Source organism: Ursus americanus, chromosome 22 (genome assembly GCF_024610735.1).
Source record: "Ursus americanus isolate L20-20 chromosome 22, mUrsAme1.1.p, whole genome shotgun sequence".
Taxonomy (NCBI): Eukaryota; Metazoa; Chordata; class Mammalia; order Carnivora; family Ursidae; genus Ursus; species Ursus americanus.
Genome location: NC_142148.1, coordinates 54,845,043 through 54,863,331, shown reverse-complemented (window position 1 = coordinate 54,863,331; position 18,289 = coordinate 54,845,043).

Here is an 18,289-nt window from a genome sequence, read left to right as displayed (position 1 = left end):
GATCCAGAATGAGATTGGCAGCTCCTGGAGCATGTGCGGGTCTACTGGAGGCTGGCAGGCCACCTGCACAGGGGAGCGGGCAGATTCATGGTCAGAACCCGGGAAACAGCAGACTGAGACCCTGAACCAGGTGCGCCCCCCACCAGGCTTCTCACGGAACTCCGGAATCCCGGTGTGCTCACCGGGCATAGACAGACCCAGAGACCCGGGAGCACGCGGGGCAGCTGGAGGCTGGTGGACCACCTGCATGGGGGAGTGGGCAGACTCACGGTTGGCACCTGGGAAACAGCAGACTGAGACCCTGAAGGAGGTGGCATGCCACCAGGCTTCTCAGGAAACTCCGTAATCCTGGTGTGCTCACGGGATCCAGACTGAGACCTGGAGATCTGGGAGCTCGAGGGGGTGGCTGGCGGCTGGTGGCCTTAGAAACACAAAGGACAGAGATGAGCCTGCCCTGGAAGTGAGGGCAGGGACACCAGGTGTGGGGCACACATCCAGGGACGCTATGGGGTTGAGCAGCACCAACAGTAACGGAGTTAAAGTGGCTAGAACATCCGTGGAGAACAGGCCGCAATCCTTCTGTCCTGTGACAATTCAGCTTCTGCTGCTCTGACTCTCAGAAGAGGCACAGCAGACCACCAGAGAAAGCCGCCAGGGAACAAAAGCCTGGAAATGCTGGCTCACAGCTTGCCCACACCCATCCCCCCTCGCAGGGGACAGGGCAACTCTACCCAAACAGGGTTGCCTGAGTATGGGTGCGGCAAAATACAAACTCTTAACAATAGAGAACAAACGGATGGTTACCAGAGAGGAGGTGGATAGAGGGATGAGTGAAATAGATGAAGCGGATTAAGAGGACACTTTTCTTGATGACCACTGAGTAATATATAGAATTACTGAATCACTCTCTTGTACACCTGAAACGAATGTAACACTGTATGTTAGCTCTACTGGAATTAAAATAAATTTTTAAAAAAGATTTTTCTTTCAGTAACCTCTTTGAAAAAGCTTTTCCTGTGCAATGTTCATAAGCCCTACTTGGGAGGATTCACTCTACAATAATTATTCACTCTATGCCTTGAATTCAGATTTCACTGAGTTCTTACCGTGGATCCCAACCCACGGGAGCCATGGTCCTTTTCAGTCCAGGCTCAGCACCTATGCATTCAAGATTGGAATAGAGACACATGTCACTTCACAGTCCAGAAAGCTATTATTGTTTCTGTTTCAGTGTGAGAGAGTCACAGACTTTGGGACAGGTTTCAGAGCAGGTTTATTATGGATCCTGGATCCCTACTTCAATATTCATTGCCTGGATCCATTTGATTAATAGGTTCCCTGTGGATGGGCTTGCTTCCAAGCACATACGTGGAGGATGCAAAGGTGGGTGGGCTTGGTGTGGGACAGGAAGAAAACCAAAAGCAGACAACGGTCCGACCCCTCCCCTGATCCAGGAACTGGTACGGGAGAGGGTACGGGTGGGAGAATCTATGCGAAACTCCAAGGTCACCAGCTGAACACAGGAGGCACAGGACAAGGGATCTGGAGATGCAGGGGTTGAAGGCTGCTCTGAGCTACCTCTGGGAGGAAGGGAGGGAAGGAATGAGGAGACATTGCCTGTCCCTGGCCCTTGTCAGCTGCCCACCACTCCGACACGCATCCGTCTACACAGCTGACACAGCCTGGGCTCAGGATGGGCTGGTTCGGGTCCCTCAATTCTCAGTGGGACAGCTGGCCCCAGGGCTCAGAGACATGCTGAGGGAGATGAGAGGGAAATCTGCCCCACCCAGGTCATCCCCTCCTCGAGCATACAGCCCTTCAGAACTGCTAAAAAAAAAAAAACCCACAAACGGGGTTGAAAGACATGCCATGGATGAACTAAGGCATAGAGATATGTAAAATAACATTCATTTTTAAGTTCAGAGCTGTCATCTCAGGAAGTGGGGAGAGATTCCCTGAAGAAGACTGAGGGGAGAGCAGGCCATGCTGAAAAAGGAGACTTGGCTCCCCTGATTGAGGACCTGCATCCCCCTTCCAGGGCAGGGCATCATCCTCGCATCACACGAGATCCATGGAAGTGTTCCATCAGGGCCAGATGTCTGTCTCGAGAAGGCTACCCTGGCATCAGACTGCACAGGGCACCAGGGATGAGGGCCAGATGGAGAACTGACAATACCCCGGAAGGCCATGGGGCAAGAGCAGAGGCACATGACCTTGAAAATGATGATGAAAAGCAGGAGGTGGCAGCATGGAGCCGGTCCGAAAGTACCATGGGAGCAGTGCCCACAGCTACACTAACTGGGTGCCTTCTGTGCCCGGTGTGGCTGACTTCAGTGTGCTCCAGACTAGTCCTGACCACAAGTCTAGGAAGTGTGCACCACCCCCGGCCTCCTCTCCCCTTGCAGCTGCTAGGAATCACGGTCACAGACCCTGGTCAGCTTTCGTGGAAACCAAGCAGTGGCTCCCCCGCACGCTGCACCTCTGGTGGTGGTCCAGTGGGACCCTCGTGCCTGGCCAGACACTGATGTCTACCTGTCTCCAACACAATTCCACAGACAGGAGGGTGTCCCTGAATTCCACAACACCTGATGAGACTGATCCACAGAATCCAACACCCAGTGGGTCATTCGGGACCTCACCTATGGTCATGGAGCTCACCATACCCTATTTCTGTCACTTCCCACAGAAAGCCTGGTTCTGATCCCCCACAATACCATACATCCTGGTTGCTGACCTGGGGTCATGCCATGAACCCACATGGTACCTTTCTTTAAGAGAAGGCTATGCCAACACCTCCTAGAAAATATTCCTAATGAAGTACAAGTCCATCAGGAATACGGTGTGAATGGTAGCACGCAGCCTGCATGGTGTTAGTCAGTAATTCTAACAAGGGTTAACCCCACCCCCCGTCTCACAAAACCTTCCTCTGTCCCCACGGAACCCATGGTCTGCCCTCAGAAAACCCTCCAGGAAACAAACCTTTCATCTGAATGCTCTCTCCATCTTCTGCTTCAAATCTTGTCCAACCACAATGATATGAAACTAGAAATCAGTCTCAAGAAAAAAATGGGACAGTCAAAAATAGGTGGAGATTATGGAGCCTGGGTGGATTAGTTGTTAAGGATCTGCCTTCAGCTCAAGTCCTGATCTCAGGATCCTGGGATTTAGCCTGGAATCAGGCTCCTTGCTCAGCGGGAAGCCCGCTTCTCCCTCTCCCACCCCCCTGCTTGCATAACCTGTCTCACTGTCTCACTCTCTGTCAGATACTTAAATAATCTTAAAAAAATATGTGGAGATTTAACAACATGCTACTGAACAACCAACAGTCAAAGAAGAAATCAAAAAAGATTTTAGAAGAACCTTCACACTGATGAAAATTCAACTTACAAAAACTTATGGGATGCAGCAAAAGTAGCTCTACGGGGGACATTCATAGAAACTCAAATCTTCATCAATCCATGAGAATAGTCTCCAATAAACAACCTGATTTATGTGGTAAAGAAGTAAAAAATAAAACAACAAACAAAGCCCCAAATTAGTAGAAATAAGGAAAAAACAAAAAGGAATGCATAAATAAATCCAACAGAGACTAAAAAGAGCAAAAAAAACAAAAACAATGAAAATGAAAGCTGCCTTTTTTGGAAAGATAAACAAAACTGACAATCTTAGCTAGACTCACCAAGAAACACAGAGGACTCGAATACAATCAGGAAAATAAGATAATGGATTCCTGTATCATATCAAAATTAAAAGAACTCTTCAACCTTGGACACAACAACTTCTTGCAAGCCACGTCTCTAAAGGCACAGGAAATAAAAGCAAAAACCGAACTATTGGCACTCCATCAGGATAAAAAGCTTCTGCACGGCAAAGCAAACGATCAACAAAACAAAAAGGCAACCTATCGAATTGAAGAAGATATCTGCAAATGATATTACAGATAAAGGGCTGGTATCCAAGATCTATAAAGAACTCCTCAAATTTGACACCCCAAAAATGGGCAGAAGACACAAAGAGATACTTCTCCAGAGAAGACATACAAATGGCCAACAGACACATGAAAAAATGCTTCACATCACTTGCCATCAGGCAAATACAAATCAAAATGACAATGAGATACCACCTTATACCAGTTAGAATGGTTAAAATTAACAAGGCAGGGGGCACCTGGGTGGCACAGAGGTTAAGCGTCTGCCTTCAGCTCAGGGCGTGATCCTGGCATTATGGGATCGAGCCCCACATCAGGATCCTCTGTTATGAGCCTGCTTCTTCCTCTCCCACTCCCCCTGCTTGTGTTCCCTCTCTCGCTGGCTGTCTCTATCTCTGTGGAATAAATAAATAAAATCTTGAAAAGAAAATTAACAAGACAGGAAATTACAAAAAGTCAGAGAGAATGTGGAGAAAGGGGAGCCCTCTTACACTACTCGTGAGAATTCAATCTGCTACAGCCACTTTTGAACAATATGGAGGTTCCTCAAGACCTTAAACACATAGCTGTCCTATGACCCACCAATTGCACCACTGGGTATTTACCCCATAGACACAGAGTAATGAAAAGAAGGGGCACCTGTATCCCAATGTTCATAGCAGCAATGTCCACAATAGCCAAACTGTGGAAGGAGCCAAGATGTCCTTCAGCAGATGAATGGACAAAGAAGATGTGGTTCATCTATACAATGGAATATTACTCAGTCATCAGAAAGGCTGAATATCCACCATTTGCACCAACGTGGATGGACCAGGAGGGGATTATGCTAAGTGAAATTAAGTCAAGCAGAGAAAGACAATTATCATAAGGTTTGACTCCTATGTAGAATGGAAGGAATAGCATGGAGGACATAAGAAGAAGGAAGGGAAAAGTGAAGGGGGGAATGAGAAGGGGAGATGAACCATGAGAGACTATTGACACTGGGAAACAAACTGAAAATTGCAGAAAGGAAGGGTAGGGGAATGGGTTATCCTGGTGATGGGTATTAAGGAGGGCACGTGTCATAATTAGCACTAGCTGTTATATGCAATCAATGAATCATGGAACACTTCATCAAAAACAAATGAAGTACTGTAGGGTGACTAACATCATTTTAAAAAAAGAGAAAGATATGAAATCCATACAGGAAAACTATCACTATTTGCAAATGACATGAAATCCTAAAAATTCCACAAAAAACTGTAAGTTTAAACAAATTCAAGAAAGCTGCAGGATATAAAGTCAATATACAGAGACCTGTTGTCTTTATTTTTTTTCAGATTTTATTTATTTATTTGAGAGGAAGAGAAAAAGCACATGCAAGGGGAGTGTCAGAAAGAGGGAGAAGCTCGCTAAGCGGGGAGCCCAACCCAGGGCTCAATCCCAGATCTCTGGGATCATGACCTGAGCTGAAGGCAGACGCTTCACCTATGGGGCCACCCAGATGACCCAACTTCTTGCACATCTGTATGCTGATGACACACTTTTGCAAAGAGAAATTAAAAAAGCAATGCCATTTACAATTGCATCAAAAAAATCTAGGAATAAAAGTAACCAAGAATGAGAAAGACATAGTACACTCAACACATGGCAGAAAAGAAATGAAAAACATGTGTGTCGAGGGGGGCAGAATGTATGGGTCAAAGATTTGCAAGGCTTACACAAACGAATGGAATCATATGCCATGCTCCTTAACTGGAAGAGTTAATTTTATGAACATGTCCATCGTACCCAAAGCAATCGACAGATGTGATGAAATCCTATCTGAATTCCAGTGGCATTATTCGAGCAAATAGCAAACAGTCCTCAAACTTGTACGGAATCACAAAAGACCCCAAATACCCAAAGCAACATGGAGAAAGAAAGGTGCAGTCAACACACTCCTGGATTTCAAGCTAGATTACAAAGCTCTTGTCATCAAAACAGGATGGTACTGGCATAAACACAGACACCAGGTCAGTGGAACAGAACAGAAAGCTCAGAAACTTACCCACACGTAGATGATCCTAACTTACGACACAGCAGCAGAAGATATGCCATGAGGGAAGGACTGTGTCTTCAGTGAGCCGTAACAGGCAAACTGGACACTAAATGCAGAAGAATATAACTGGGCCACTTTCTTAACACCACACACAAAATTTTTAATGGATGAATGATTTGAACATAAGACCTGAATCCATAAACCTCCAAGAAGACACAGATACTAAGTCTCTCGACATTGGTTTTGGCAAAGAGTCTTCAGATCGGACACCAAATGCAAAGGCAACAAAAGCAAAAATAAACAAGTGGAACAACATCAAACTGAAATCTTCCACACAGCAAAAGAAACCAGCAAAAACTTAAAAGGCCACGGACCCAATAAGAAAAAAATATCTGCGAATCATATGTGTGAGAAGAGGCTAATATCCAAAATACACACAACACTCATACAAATCAAAACAAAACAAAAAAAAAACTATATAAAAAAAATGGGAGGAATATGTGAATAGATACTTTCCAAAGATGGCACACAGGTGCCAACAGACAGAAAAAGTTGTTCAACTTCACTAATCATTGTCAGGGAAACATCAGTCAAACCCACAATCGGCTATCCTCTCACAACTGTTGGAACAGCAATTGTCCCAGAGACAGACACCAGGTGGGGTCAAGGGTGTGCAGACGAGGAGACACTGTGCACTGTTGGTGGGAATGGAAATTGGTGCAGCAACTGTGACAAACGGTATGGAGGTTCCTGAAAAAATAAATAAACTACCCATGACCCAGTAATGGCTCTACTGAGTATTGATTTGAAGAACACAAAAATGCTGCCTCAAAAAGACAGATACACTCCCACGTTCACTGCAGCATTATTCACAGGAACCAGACATGGAAACACAGACCTTGGGGGCCTTATGCTAAGTAACTCAGACAGAGAAAGACCAATACCAGATGCTCTCATGTACTTTCCACGTGGAATAAACAAATACTGAATGCATAGATACTGAAAGGAGATTGGTGGTGCCAGATTCGGGGATGGGGTGGTAGAAACGGGTGAAGGTGGTCCAAGTCTCAATGTTTGAGTGAGAAAATCCGACAGTCATGAAATGTTCTGTCCAGCATGGAGACTAAAACTAACCCCACAGCATGGGGTATAGGTTTCCCTGCTCCTTGAAAGTACAGGGCTTCTGAGAAACCTTGCACAGCAGAAATGGTGTCAAGAAGGAATGGCCAATAATTTATACGGAACAATAAGACAGTGTGCTCAGACTCCAAAATTCCTTCTCTTTGGCTTTTCTTAGGCCTCAGGACACCAGTTTCTAACGGAGGCCCAGCATAAATGAAGATAAAGCACAGCAGAGGCTCACAGACACCATTCAAAGTGCTGGTGGCTTGATGCGGAGAGCGGTTCCCAGCGGAAGGAGCTGGTTGGGGTGCACACAGCCTCTGTCGTGCTTCTCCCCAAAACAGATGCTGAACGCGATTCTCACTGCTCACCTTTTTTCATAAGAGGGAAATCCTCTTCAGGTCTCTTCCTCTAACTGAAGCTGGGTAATAATGTAATTCTTTCAAGAAAGCCCAGTGTCTTACTGTGAACATTTAAAAAGTGGGGGATACTTGTACTTGAGCATTGCTGAGGGAGGAGATGTGAAAGGTTCTCCCAGACACAAACCTCAGCAGATCCACCGGGAAACGCACCTTCTTCAGCACGCGGAACACGGACTACATCCTACCCCCCAAGAAACCCTCTCCTTCCCCTCGATCAGGACAACCCACGACAGCTGAGAGTTACCCCAATTCCTCTGTTCTCCTGCTCCTAAGAGCTAACCCATCAGCAAATCCTGTGAGCTCCATCTTCAAAATGGACCCAGAATAGGTCTAACCACTCCATTCAAGGCCACCTGTCTGGTCCACAGTGCCTGAGTTCCTGGAAAAGCTTCGTCATTGACCTACCTTGCCATCATCAACCCTCTGTCATCTGTTCTCAACACTGTAGCCAGGATGGCCCAGTGAAACAGGGTCTCATGGGGTTATAGCCCTGGAATGGCTTTCTGTCACCCTCTGTCACCTCTCTGAGCTCATGTCCTAAGCTGGCTCCTGTGGCCACAGGTCCTTCTTGCTGCTCCTGGACATACCTGGAATTCTCCTGCCCCAGAGCCTTTGCACATGCTTTCCCTTCTGTTCAGAATGCTCTTGATGTGTTCTCACTCACCTTTGGAGAAGTCTGAATTGGAGTGCAGGGACAGAAGATGAGGCTGTGTGTTGGGTAAGGCTGGTGGCCCAGAAGAAGGTTCTCTGCCAGCTCTCTGTCTGTGCCTCATTTGTGCTCAGCCAGAACCTTGCACACAGCCCTCACCTGTCACAACTCTCACCCAGGAGACCCACAGCCACCCTTGGAGCCCACCCTGCCCACACCCTGCTGCAGAATGCATTCAGCTCTCCTCTGGGACCCCTGCCAGCTTTACCCAGACCTGGAACTCCCCTGTCTCCTGCAAAGCTCCCGGATTCGTCCTCTTCTTCCAAAATCACACTGGCACAAGGCTTTCATGAGAAAGCTATAACGCTAACTAATGAAAGGTTCACACCTACTTTCCCCTTCTGTTGCCTTTTTCTCCACCTTCTTTCCTACCTGTGCAAACTGTAACATATCAGTGGAACATGAACATGCTCTGAGATCTGAATCTTTCACTGCAGCTTTCTGAGGACTCCTTATTTTAAGAAACAAGAGTATCCTACAACAGGGTGTTTTACAACTCTCATCTATAGAATAGTACAGCCCAATTCACTACAATTTTACCTCACTCTTCATGAAGCAGAACACTTTTTCCTTTCTTCTCTTACTTAAATTCCAGTTAGTTCACAGGCCATGGAATATTCGCTTCAGGGGTAGGATTTATTGATTCCTCACCTGCATACAGTACCCGGTGCTCATCACAAGTGCCCTCCTTAATACCCCTCACCCATTTAACTCTTCCCCCCACGCCCCTGTCCTGCAGCAACACTCAGTTTGTTCTCCAAGGTTGAGTCTATTTCCTTGTTTGCCTCTCTCCTCACCCCTCCACTCTGTTCATCTGTTTTCTTTCTGAAATTCCACAAGCGTGAGAGCATAGGATATTTGTTTTCCTCACTCATTTTGCTTAGCTTAATACACTCTAGATCCATCCACATCCTTGCAAATGGTAAGATTCCATTATTTTTGAAGCTGGGTCATATTCCATTATATATATGTATCCCACATCTGCTTTATCCATTCATCGGTGCATGGACTTTGGGATTCTCTCCATAGTTTGGCTACTGTGGACATTGCTGCTATAAACATCATGGTGCATGTACCCCTTTGGATCTGCATTTTTGTATCCTTTGGGTAATACCTAGGAGAGCAATTGCTGGATCATGTGGTTGTTCTATGTTTAACTTTTTGAGGAACCCCCACACTGTTTCCCAGACTGGCTGCACCACTTTGCATTCCCACCAACAGAATGGGAGGGTTCCCCTTTACGCAGAACATTATCTGCTGGCAATTTCATAAGAGGAAGCAAAACCTGTGGGAGATGCACCCAGGGTCAGGCAAGCAGTTGCAGACTTCACCCCAAGGCTCCTGACGTGAAGCCCCTTGAAGCCACCAGCATGCCACTATCCAAAAGAATTCCCAGGCTGTCCTTCTGACTCCACCACTGAAGAAACTACAGAGAGAATATGGCACCTCAAAATATCGAGATAATACATTTAGTAAAACTAGAAAGTCAAGCTCAACTTTTAAACAGGAACAGGCCACTTTGGATAATTTTAAATTTTCCCTCCACCCTAATTTTGACTCTTCCGATGAGAAAACTAATCAATGATGAAACATCACCTTTGTCAAATGACATCATCCAAGTCTGTATCAGATGAATAAAGCCACCTAACTCTAGATGCTGGCCACTTAACCATATCTTAGGCCCAACTGAATAAACACTGTTAGATGAAGGAACAAATTAGATGTTACAAACAGGCACAGAGTGAATCTCACCTTCCCTTTCTAAAAAAAGAGGGTTCCTCGGAAACAGATGGTCAAAATACATTTGTAAGTAATAAATTGACAGAGAAAATGTGATCCCCTGCAAAGTTCTACCTACAGGGAAACTAAGTAATTCTTGCACCAAACCCAGAATGCTGACAGCTACTTCAATTTTACTTTGTGGCTCAACTAGAGAAAAGAGAAAAGCCCAGGAGGTTTTGGGATAATGAGAGGTTTTACCTCCAGCCCTGACATAGATAGGACATTTTGCCAAACATACCTGTGCTTTCTCTGAACACTGGCGTCCTGTGAAAATCTGCCTCGCTGACTCCGATGCTGACGTTCAAAACCTCGGGTGTCTTGGAGCCAGAGTAGAGAAGTGCTGTCAGCTGGGGAGAAGAAGGCACCTCTGACCTAAAGCCTGCACACCTGCTTCGGTTTCTGGGCAAAGGGGCAACACATACTTGTTGTTTAGCAGTAATTATCTTCATTCTGAATAGACCAATGACCTTGCCTTTTCTGGAAAGCTGACTTACTCTTCTAAAGAAACCCTCAATTCTTCTATTCCCAATGCAACTAGAGTGGAACATTTATTTCTCACTTAAATAGAAAACACTGTTCTTGTCCACATTGCGTGAATGAACTTTTAAAAACATTTTAGAGAGAAAGGAAGAGACCTTTATTCAAACCCAAGTCAGGACAGCTGTCTGGGAGACACAATCTTCACCAAGAAGGGAGAGCTTGGGAAAGAACATTTGGGGCAGGTTTATATATATTTTTCTGTTTTGTTTTACGTACAGAGTTACACACCACAATGAGGATCTTCTTAGATTCCAGAAAGTGACAGACTCTTTCTTATGTTTTCAGTATGTACATATCAGTATGACTTTAATTTTATGAGAGCCAAAGAGGATGTTTATTTATTCTTTTCTTTATGTTGGCATTTTTGGTTATTGTTTTCTTCTCAAAGCAGATGTACAACATGTGCTTGGGGCAGAAACAGGGCCCATGCTTTGAAGTTTTGCCCAGTCATTTTGAGCTGGGTAAAATTTTAAAGGATAGCTTCACTTGGAGCCCAGGATCAGGGCCCAAAGATGATATAAGATAAAAATTACTTTCATCATTATAATTACTACTAAATGGAGGAATTTGAGACAAAAGCACCTTTCACAAGAGTACCAAGAAATCAAAATGATGCCCACAGAAGACTACCTGCTCCATGGTCAGCACAGGTAACAGAAGTGTTCACAGTCTCTGGACTCCTGCCCTTCTCCTGCCCAAATCGCTGAAGCACACAGACCACTTAAAATCAGAATTGTAGAACTGCTAGACACCTTAGAGATGTCTGGCACCATTCCCTTGGACTGCAGAATAAAACACAGTAGCTCGTTGTCACAAACTAATTTCAACATGAAGTGCCCCCTGGATGCACTAAGTTCTTTCTCTGCAAATGTTGACTAATGTAAGTCACAGTCATACCATTTAAACATTAGGATGGCTGGGAAGTCATCGTAGGTAAGGCAATATTTTAGCCATGTTTATACGCATTAGCTCACTTTGTAGAAGAGGCTGAGCTGAGTGTTTTTAAATACTATTTCAGACCTGTTTTACAGCACCCTCTGAACATAGCAGAGCCTGAATCGCCTAAAAAGATACTTGGTTTCAGTAACTTTAATACCAGAAATATTATACTCTTTGTATTCCTAAGGATCTTTGAGTATCTTACCCACAGGTCCTCCACTGAGATAATTATCTTAATGATCACCATTGGCAGAGGTGAAAAGGCCCGCTGAATTCGTTCCAGTTGTCCACATGACAAGAAAATCCTGATACTTTATAGGTTTCCAGATCGAGAAGACCAGAGATAAGAGGGAAATAGTACCCTGTATGGAACAACAAGGGATTTGGAGTCAATTTGGGGATCCCACTTAGGTTTCTGACACTAAAATCCTCTGTGACTCATATCATCTGAGTCCCCGTCTAACCACCTGAAAATGTGCCTAAAAATATCTACACCCTAGTTGAGAATTTTAAGAGGCAGAATGCTACAAAGAGCCAGTATGATGTCTCTCAAGAACAGGTGCTCAGGAAGCCGTAATTGCTATTGGGTCTATTTCTTATCCAGAAGAAAGAACACATGCTGAATTCATATTTCAAATAGATGACTCGCCAGATGATTTTCAAACCTGAAGGAAGGCCAAGAAGTCGCTCTTGTGTCATATTTCACTCAGAAATCATGTTGTTGGACTGGTGAGGATGATACGATAGCAACGTCATCACTAAGAGTGGGGGGCTTCTAATTTTCATACGGCCGTGTTGACCCCCTTATCTCAGAGCCACCAGAAAGGGCAGCTGGGGAGGGGGCACTGTCATCACTATGAGAGGGGAGCTTCCCATTTCCATATGGCCATGTTGACCCCCTTAGCTCAGGGCCACCAGAAAGGAAAGCTGAGGGGGACCACAGGCCAAGGCTGCCAGGTGTGGCTGGGGCAGGCAGAACTCTGACTTAAGGCTCAACTCCTCTCTAGGTTATTATAATGTTCTTCACAAAGTAAGAGCCATTGTGTGTGAGCCCTCACGTAGAAAAGGTTCAGAATTTCCATTGAGATTCCTTCTCTGAACTTTAGGATATGTAGCAAAGTTCCATTTAATTTTAAACTTTGAAGGACTTCCTGGTTTTCTTTTCGCTATGACTGTGGCTCAATTCTCCTGTGGTCTAAGAATAGAATGTAGTTAATTTCAGGGTTTAACATTTGTAGCCTTGATTCGTGGCCCCACCTATCATCTATTTGGGTAAAGAGTCTATGACCACTTGAAAATAATGTATTCTGCACTTATTATGGATGTTCCTTATATGTCAATTAGGTCACATTTGTTACCAATGTTTTGTCTGCTTTTTCTGTCAGATATTGAGAAAGGTATATTAAAATCTTCAAACAATGCTGCTCTATTCAACGTGGCATCAGAGAATCTACCAGTGTTAGAAGGCAAGAGAAACAAAAAGTATAAGAATTGAGGGGATAATTGTGACTATTCACAGATACTGTGATTGTGTACCTAGAAAATCCAAAACAGTTTATAAATACCCTATTAGCATTAAAAATGCAATTTATAAATTTGAGATGGATTGTAGCTTCCCATTGGACAGTTTCTGACAGAAAACGTAGAACCTGTCAATCCTGGGGTAGGACATAGTGTGCACCAACCATTTAAAAGAATTCAGTGGGACTTCATAAAAATGTGTCATTTCTCCTTATCTTATGACCATAAGAAAATCAAAAAGTGAACCACAGGCTGGGAAGTAAAGATTTGCAATACACACACTGACAAAGACTTGACAATAAAGAATTCCTGCTCATCAACCATAAAAAGTCTATTTATAAACGAATACTTCACAAAAGATTGACTGATGGCCAATAAGAACAGGAAAGGGTGCTCTACAGTATAATTTTCAGGAGCAGCAAGGCTTTTCCTAAAATGAAAACATACACATAAACCAGTATTCCCTAGATGGATGACGTCCTTATTTCTGAGGACAGCTTGAAGAACAGACTAGCATCAAAGTAAAGTGATGGAATTCCTGACACTCAGAGGATGGACAATTGACCTCAAACTACAGTACAATTTCTAGGCATCATTCGGTCCTCTGAAGGCAGACAACTACCACACCCCTTCCTACACCACACAGGTTGCTTCCCAACCCCTACCATTAAAGAAGAAGATGAGAAACAGATAGGACTAGTAGGAAATAGCAAAAATCACATGGGGGGATTATCCTGAAACACACTGATCACATAACTAGTGTAAGGAAGTGTAGGGAACTGACAAGGACAGAGACTCAAGAGGTACTTCTTTGGGAAATGCTGTCTGAAATCATCACACGTTGGTACCTGCTAATGAGGGTTCTGAGCATACCCTACGGTTTGCTCACAAGGGTCTGCAACACCATCGCTGAGGACTGAAACTCTTCAAGACCTCAAAGCTTGCCTGATTGACTATTGGACTAAGATTCCCATGTTCTGAAAACAGAAACCATCTCATTGAAAGGTTCACCTGGGCTCTCTCGGAGGCCCTACAAGAAGCTGAACCATTCACTGAAAATCAATTACACACACACACACACACACACACACACACACACACACACACACCTGTCATTTCACCAATTACTTAAACATTCAAGGTTCTTCCTACCTTTTCTTTTTCACATTGATATTTACACTCACATGAAATGTCATCATTTCTAATGAACACTGATGTCAAAATAGAGATCCATTGACACAATATTTACAAAACGGAACTTCCCTGCTGTAATTTTCTATATAGCATTTTTTAAAGTTCATACATATTTTAGGTTTTTGGTAACTTATACAGGAGAAGATCAGCATTGAAAAACTCTGAATACTGACAATGAGTTTTAAGCCTAGAGAACAAAAATTGTCCAATTTCATAGATAATAAGGAACCAAAGGGAAAACATGGAAGCTGTAGTGGAATAATTTTACACATATGCATCCTCTATTATTCTACTACCGAGGGGCGTGTTTTATTACCACTAAACATGCATCAATTGTCTTCCACGTGCACCTTCACAGGTATAATGAATTACTACAGTAGAATGAAATGTCTGGGAACTACTTGGTGGCATCTATAATGAACAATGAAATTTCGATCTTATATTTGGTGAATTTCCACTGTCTGTCCCTTTAGACAATGGACCCTAAACAGAAGGGGGAATGAACCACGAGAGACTATGGACTCTGGGAAAGAAACTGAGGGCTTCAGAGGGGAGAGGGGTGGGGGATTGGGATGGGCCAGTGATGGGTATTAAGGAAGGTACATATTGCATGGAGCACTGGGTGTTATATGCAAATAATGAATCACAGAACACTACATCAAAAACTAAGGAAATACTGTATAGTGACTAAATAAGCATAATAAAAAATTATTATTAGAAAAAAATTAAAGGTAAAAAAAAAAACAATACAGCTTTTCTGTTTCAAGAACAATCACAATTGAGAAAAAACTAACTTACAATCCCTAAAGCAAAACACAGACCAAGTTCCATTTCACTCCCCTTTATTCACATTCTCTGTGGGTTCTAAGCTATTTCCCTACCTCCTTTCCTGCTGAGCAGGGAGCCCAGGCTCGATCCCAGAGCCCTGGGATCATAACCTGAGCCAAAGGCACATGCTTAACTGGCTGAGCCAGCCAGGAGCCCAAGCCATGTTTTTCTTAAGCAAAAGGACACTTTCTCACGATGCCTTCACATGACTTCACATGGTACCAGAGACCTGCATTTGTCTCTAGGAGGTTGCAGATGAAGGCAATTGCAAACTCTCACAGTGGTTTATCAAATACAATGACCTGCCTGGTGACAGTGAAACTCTTATGAGCCCTCGAGAGGGTGCTGTGACACTCAGCTGTGGCTGGGCTGGCACAGAGAACCAAATCCATTTCCCTGCCTGATGTCTGTGAGGAACAGATGCCCCCACTGTGAATGAGACCCTGCCACTGAGCTGTCCAGAGATGGCCATCTCATGGAGGATGAGGATAAAGGACAATGCCTGAGGAGACCTCATCTGTCTCTTTTATCTTTTCATATTTTTGACAGTGGACAAATCACTGCCTAGGAGTCCCCAACTACCTTAGTCTCATCTGTGAATGACCAAGATGTTTTACAAAACACTTAAGATTTTGACCTCACAAATGCCCACAACCACTTACCATAGGGATTCAACATTAAGCAAAGATACTGTTCGTTGGAAGAGAGGTCCTGCCCACTGTTGTTTCTCACTTATATGCTCATCTTCCTTACCTCATGGTAACATAACCACCTTGATTCCTGCTTCTGTCTTCAGGAAGGCTGATGTGACTTGAAGGGCATTACCCTGACATCGTTCTTTCTTAGCAATAAGATGTGGACATTTCCCTAATCCTACACACCCAAAGTTGAATCGGAATCAGGATTGAGGAGGCTGATGAGAGTTGAAGGTGTTTTCCTGTACACGGTGGTTTATTACCAATAAGGATGGGTCAGAGTCCTCGAAATTCCAGAACCTTTTCATTAATGCTTCCTACTCATGAAAGATGATGTACATTGGTCTTTCCCTGTATAGTGTGGTGACTCAGAGAAAAGTGCTTAGCCCTTTCGTCAGAATTCCACTACCACTTTGGGGCTGGCTTCCACATTCATAAATGATGATGTTAGGTCTAAGAGGGTTCCTGTACACTGTTATTTCTTACAGATAAGTGTATGGCATTTTTGTTACATTGCCAGAATCACTTAGTTCCTGGCTTGCCGGCCTCCTGGGAACGAACCCTAACCCTAGGTCGGCCCCCGAGGGGCCCCTCCCAAGGGGCCTGGCGCCACCACGCCTGGGATTCGGGATCCCCGAGTCCCACCACTGGACGTATCCTGCCGCGCCGCCGACACCCAGGCCCCTAGGAGCTCCGCCGGTCATTCAGGGAGGGAGAAAGTGCAAGGCCCTCCGACCCCCCGCCTACATTTGAAGGCTCCTGGCGCCAAAACCCTAGGGTCCACGGTCCCCTCGCCAGTGCCCTGCCTCGGCCAGCCCCTCTGCACGCCATAGAGCTGGCGGATCAGGCCTGCCGGCCTTCTGGGGGCTAACCCAAACCCTACGTCAGCCCCCAAGGAGCCCCTCCCAATGGGCCTGGTGCCGCCACACCAGGGCTCGGGGACCCCCGAGCCCCGGTTCTGCGCTAACCCTGCCGCCCCGCCGCCACCCGGGGCCGCTAGGGCGCCGCCGGTCATTCAGGGCGAAAGAACTTGCTGAGGCTTCGAGTCCCCGGGGACTTTCGAAAGCCCCCCACGCCAAAACGCTTGGGCCTACGCTCCCTCTCACCAGCGCCCTCACCTAGGCCAACCCCTCTGCACGCCGCATAGCCAGCGAACCGGGCCTGCCAGCCTCCTTTGGGCTAACGATAACCCTAGGTCAGCCCCCGAGGGACCCCTCCCAAGGGGACTGGCAGTGCCACGGCGGGTATTGGGGACCCCCGAGACCCAGCTCCGGAATCACCCTGCCGCCCCTCCGCCACCCTGGCCGCTTGGGCGCCGCCGGGCATTCAGGGCAGGAGAACAAGCAGGGCCCTCCGAGCCCCCAGCGACATTCGAAGGCCCCACGCGCCAAAACCTTAGGGCCCATGCTCCCGCTTGCCAGCGCCCTCACCTCAGCCTGCCCCTCTGCTCCCCACACAGCTGGCGGACCAGGCCTTCCGGCCTCCTGGGGTCTAACACTAACCCTAGGACAGCTCACAAGGGGCCCTTCCCAAGGGGCCTGGTGCCGCCATGCCAGGGATTGGGGACCCACAAGCAACAGCGCCGGACTCACCCTGCCGCCTCCCGGTGACCCTACCCGCTGGGGTTGCTGTCCTATTTCAGGGTGGAAGAACAGGCAGGGCCCTCCGAGCCCCCGGCGACCTTCGAAGGCCCGCCATGTGAAAACGCTTGGGTTCAAGCTCCCGCTCGCCAGCACCCTCACCTCGGCCCCTCACTTCACTCGCCGCACAGCGGGCGGATCGGGCCTGCTGACCGCCTTTGGGCTAACCATAACCTTAGGTCAGCCCAGAGGGAATTCTCCCAAGGGGCCTGGCAATGCCACGCCAGGGATTGGGGACCCCGAGCCCCATTCCGGACTCATCCTGCCGCCCCGTTGTGATCCGGCCCTCTAGGGGCAACGTCCTCACAGGGCGGGAGAACCGGCAGGGCCCTCCGAGACCCCGGTGACTTTCGAAGTCCCCGCGCGCCAAAACACTTGGGCCCACGCTCCCGCTCACCAGCGCATTCACATCGTCACGCTACTCCGCTCTCTGCACAGCGGGCGGATCCGGCCTGCCGGCCTCCTGGGGGCTAACCTTGAAGCTAGGTAGGCCCCAGACGGGCCCCTCCCAAGGGACCTGGCGCCGCCATGCCAGGGATTGGGGACATCCGAGCCCCACCGCAAGATGAACCCTGCGGCCCAGCCACCATCCGGGCCGCTAGTGGCGCCGCCGGTCATTCAGGGTGGGAGAACAGGCAGGGCCCTCCGAGGCCCCAGCTACATTGGAAGGCCACCAGCGCCAAAACTCTTGGGCCCATGCTCCCACTCGCCAGCGCATTCATCTAGGCCTGGCCCTCCACTGGCCGCACAGCCGGTGGATCGGGCCTGCCGGACTCCTTTAGGCTAAACCTAACCCTAGGTCGACCCCGCTGGACCCCTCCCAAGGGTCCTGGTGCCGTTACGCCGGGGATCGGGGACCCCATGCCCCAGAGCCAGACTCACCCTGCTGCAATGCCACCACCCAGGTGGCTAGGGGCGCCGCCGGTCATTCAGGGCGGGAGAACGGACA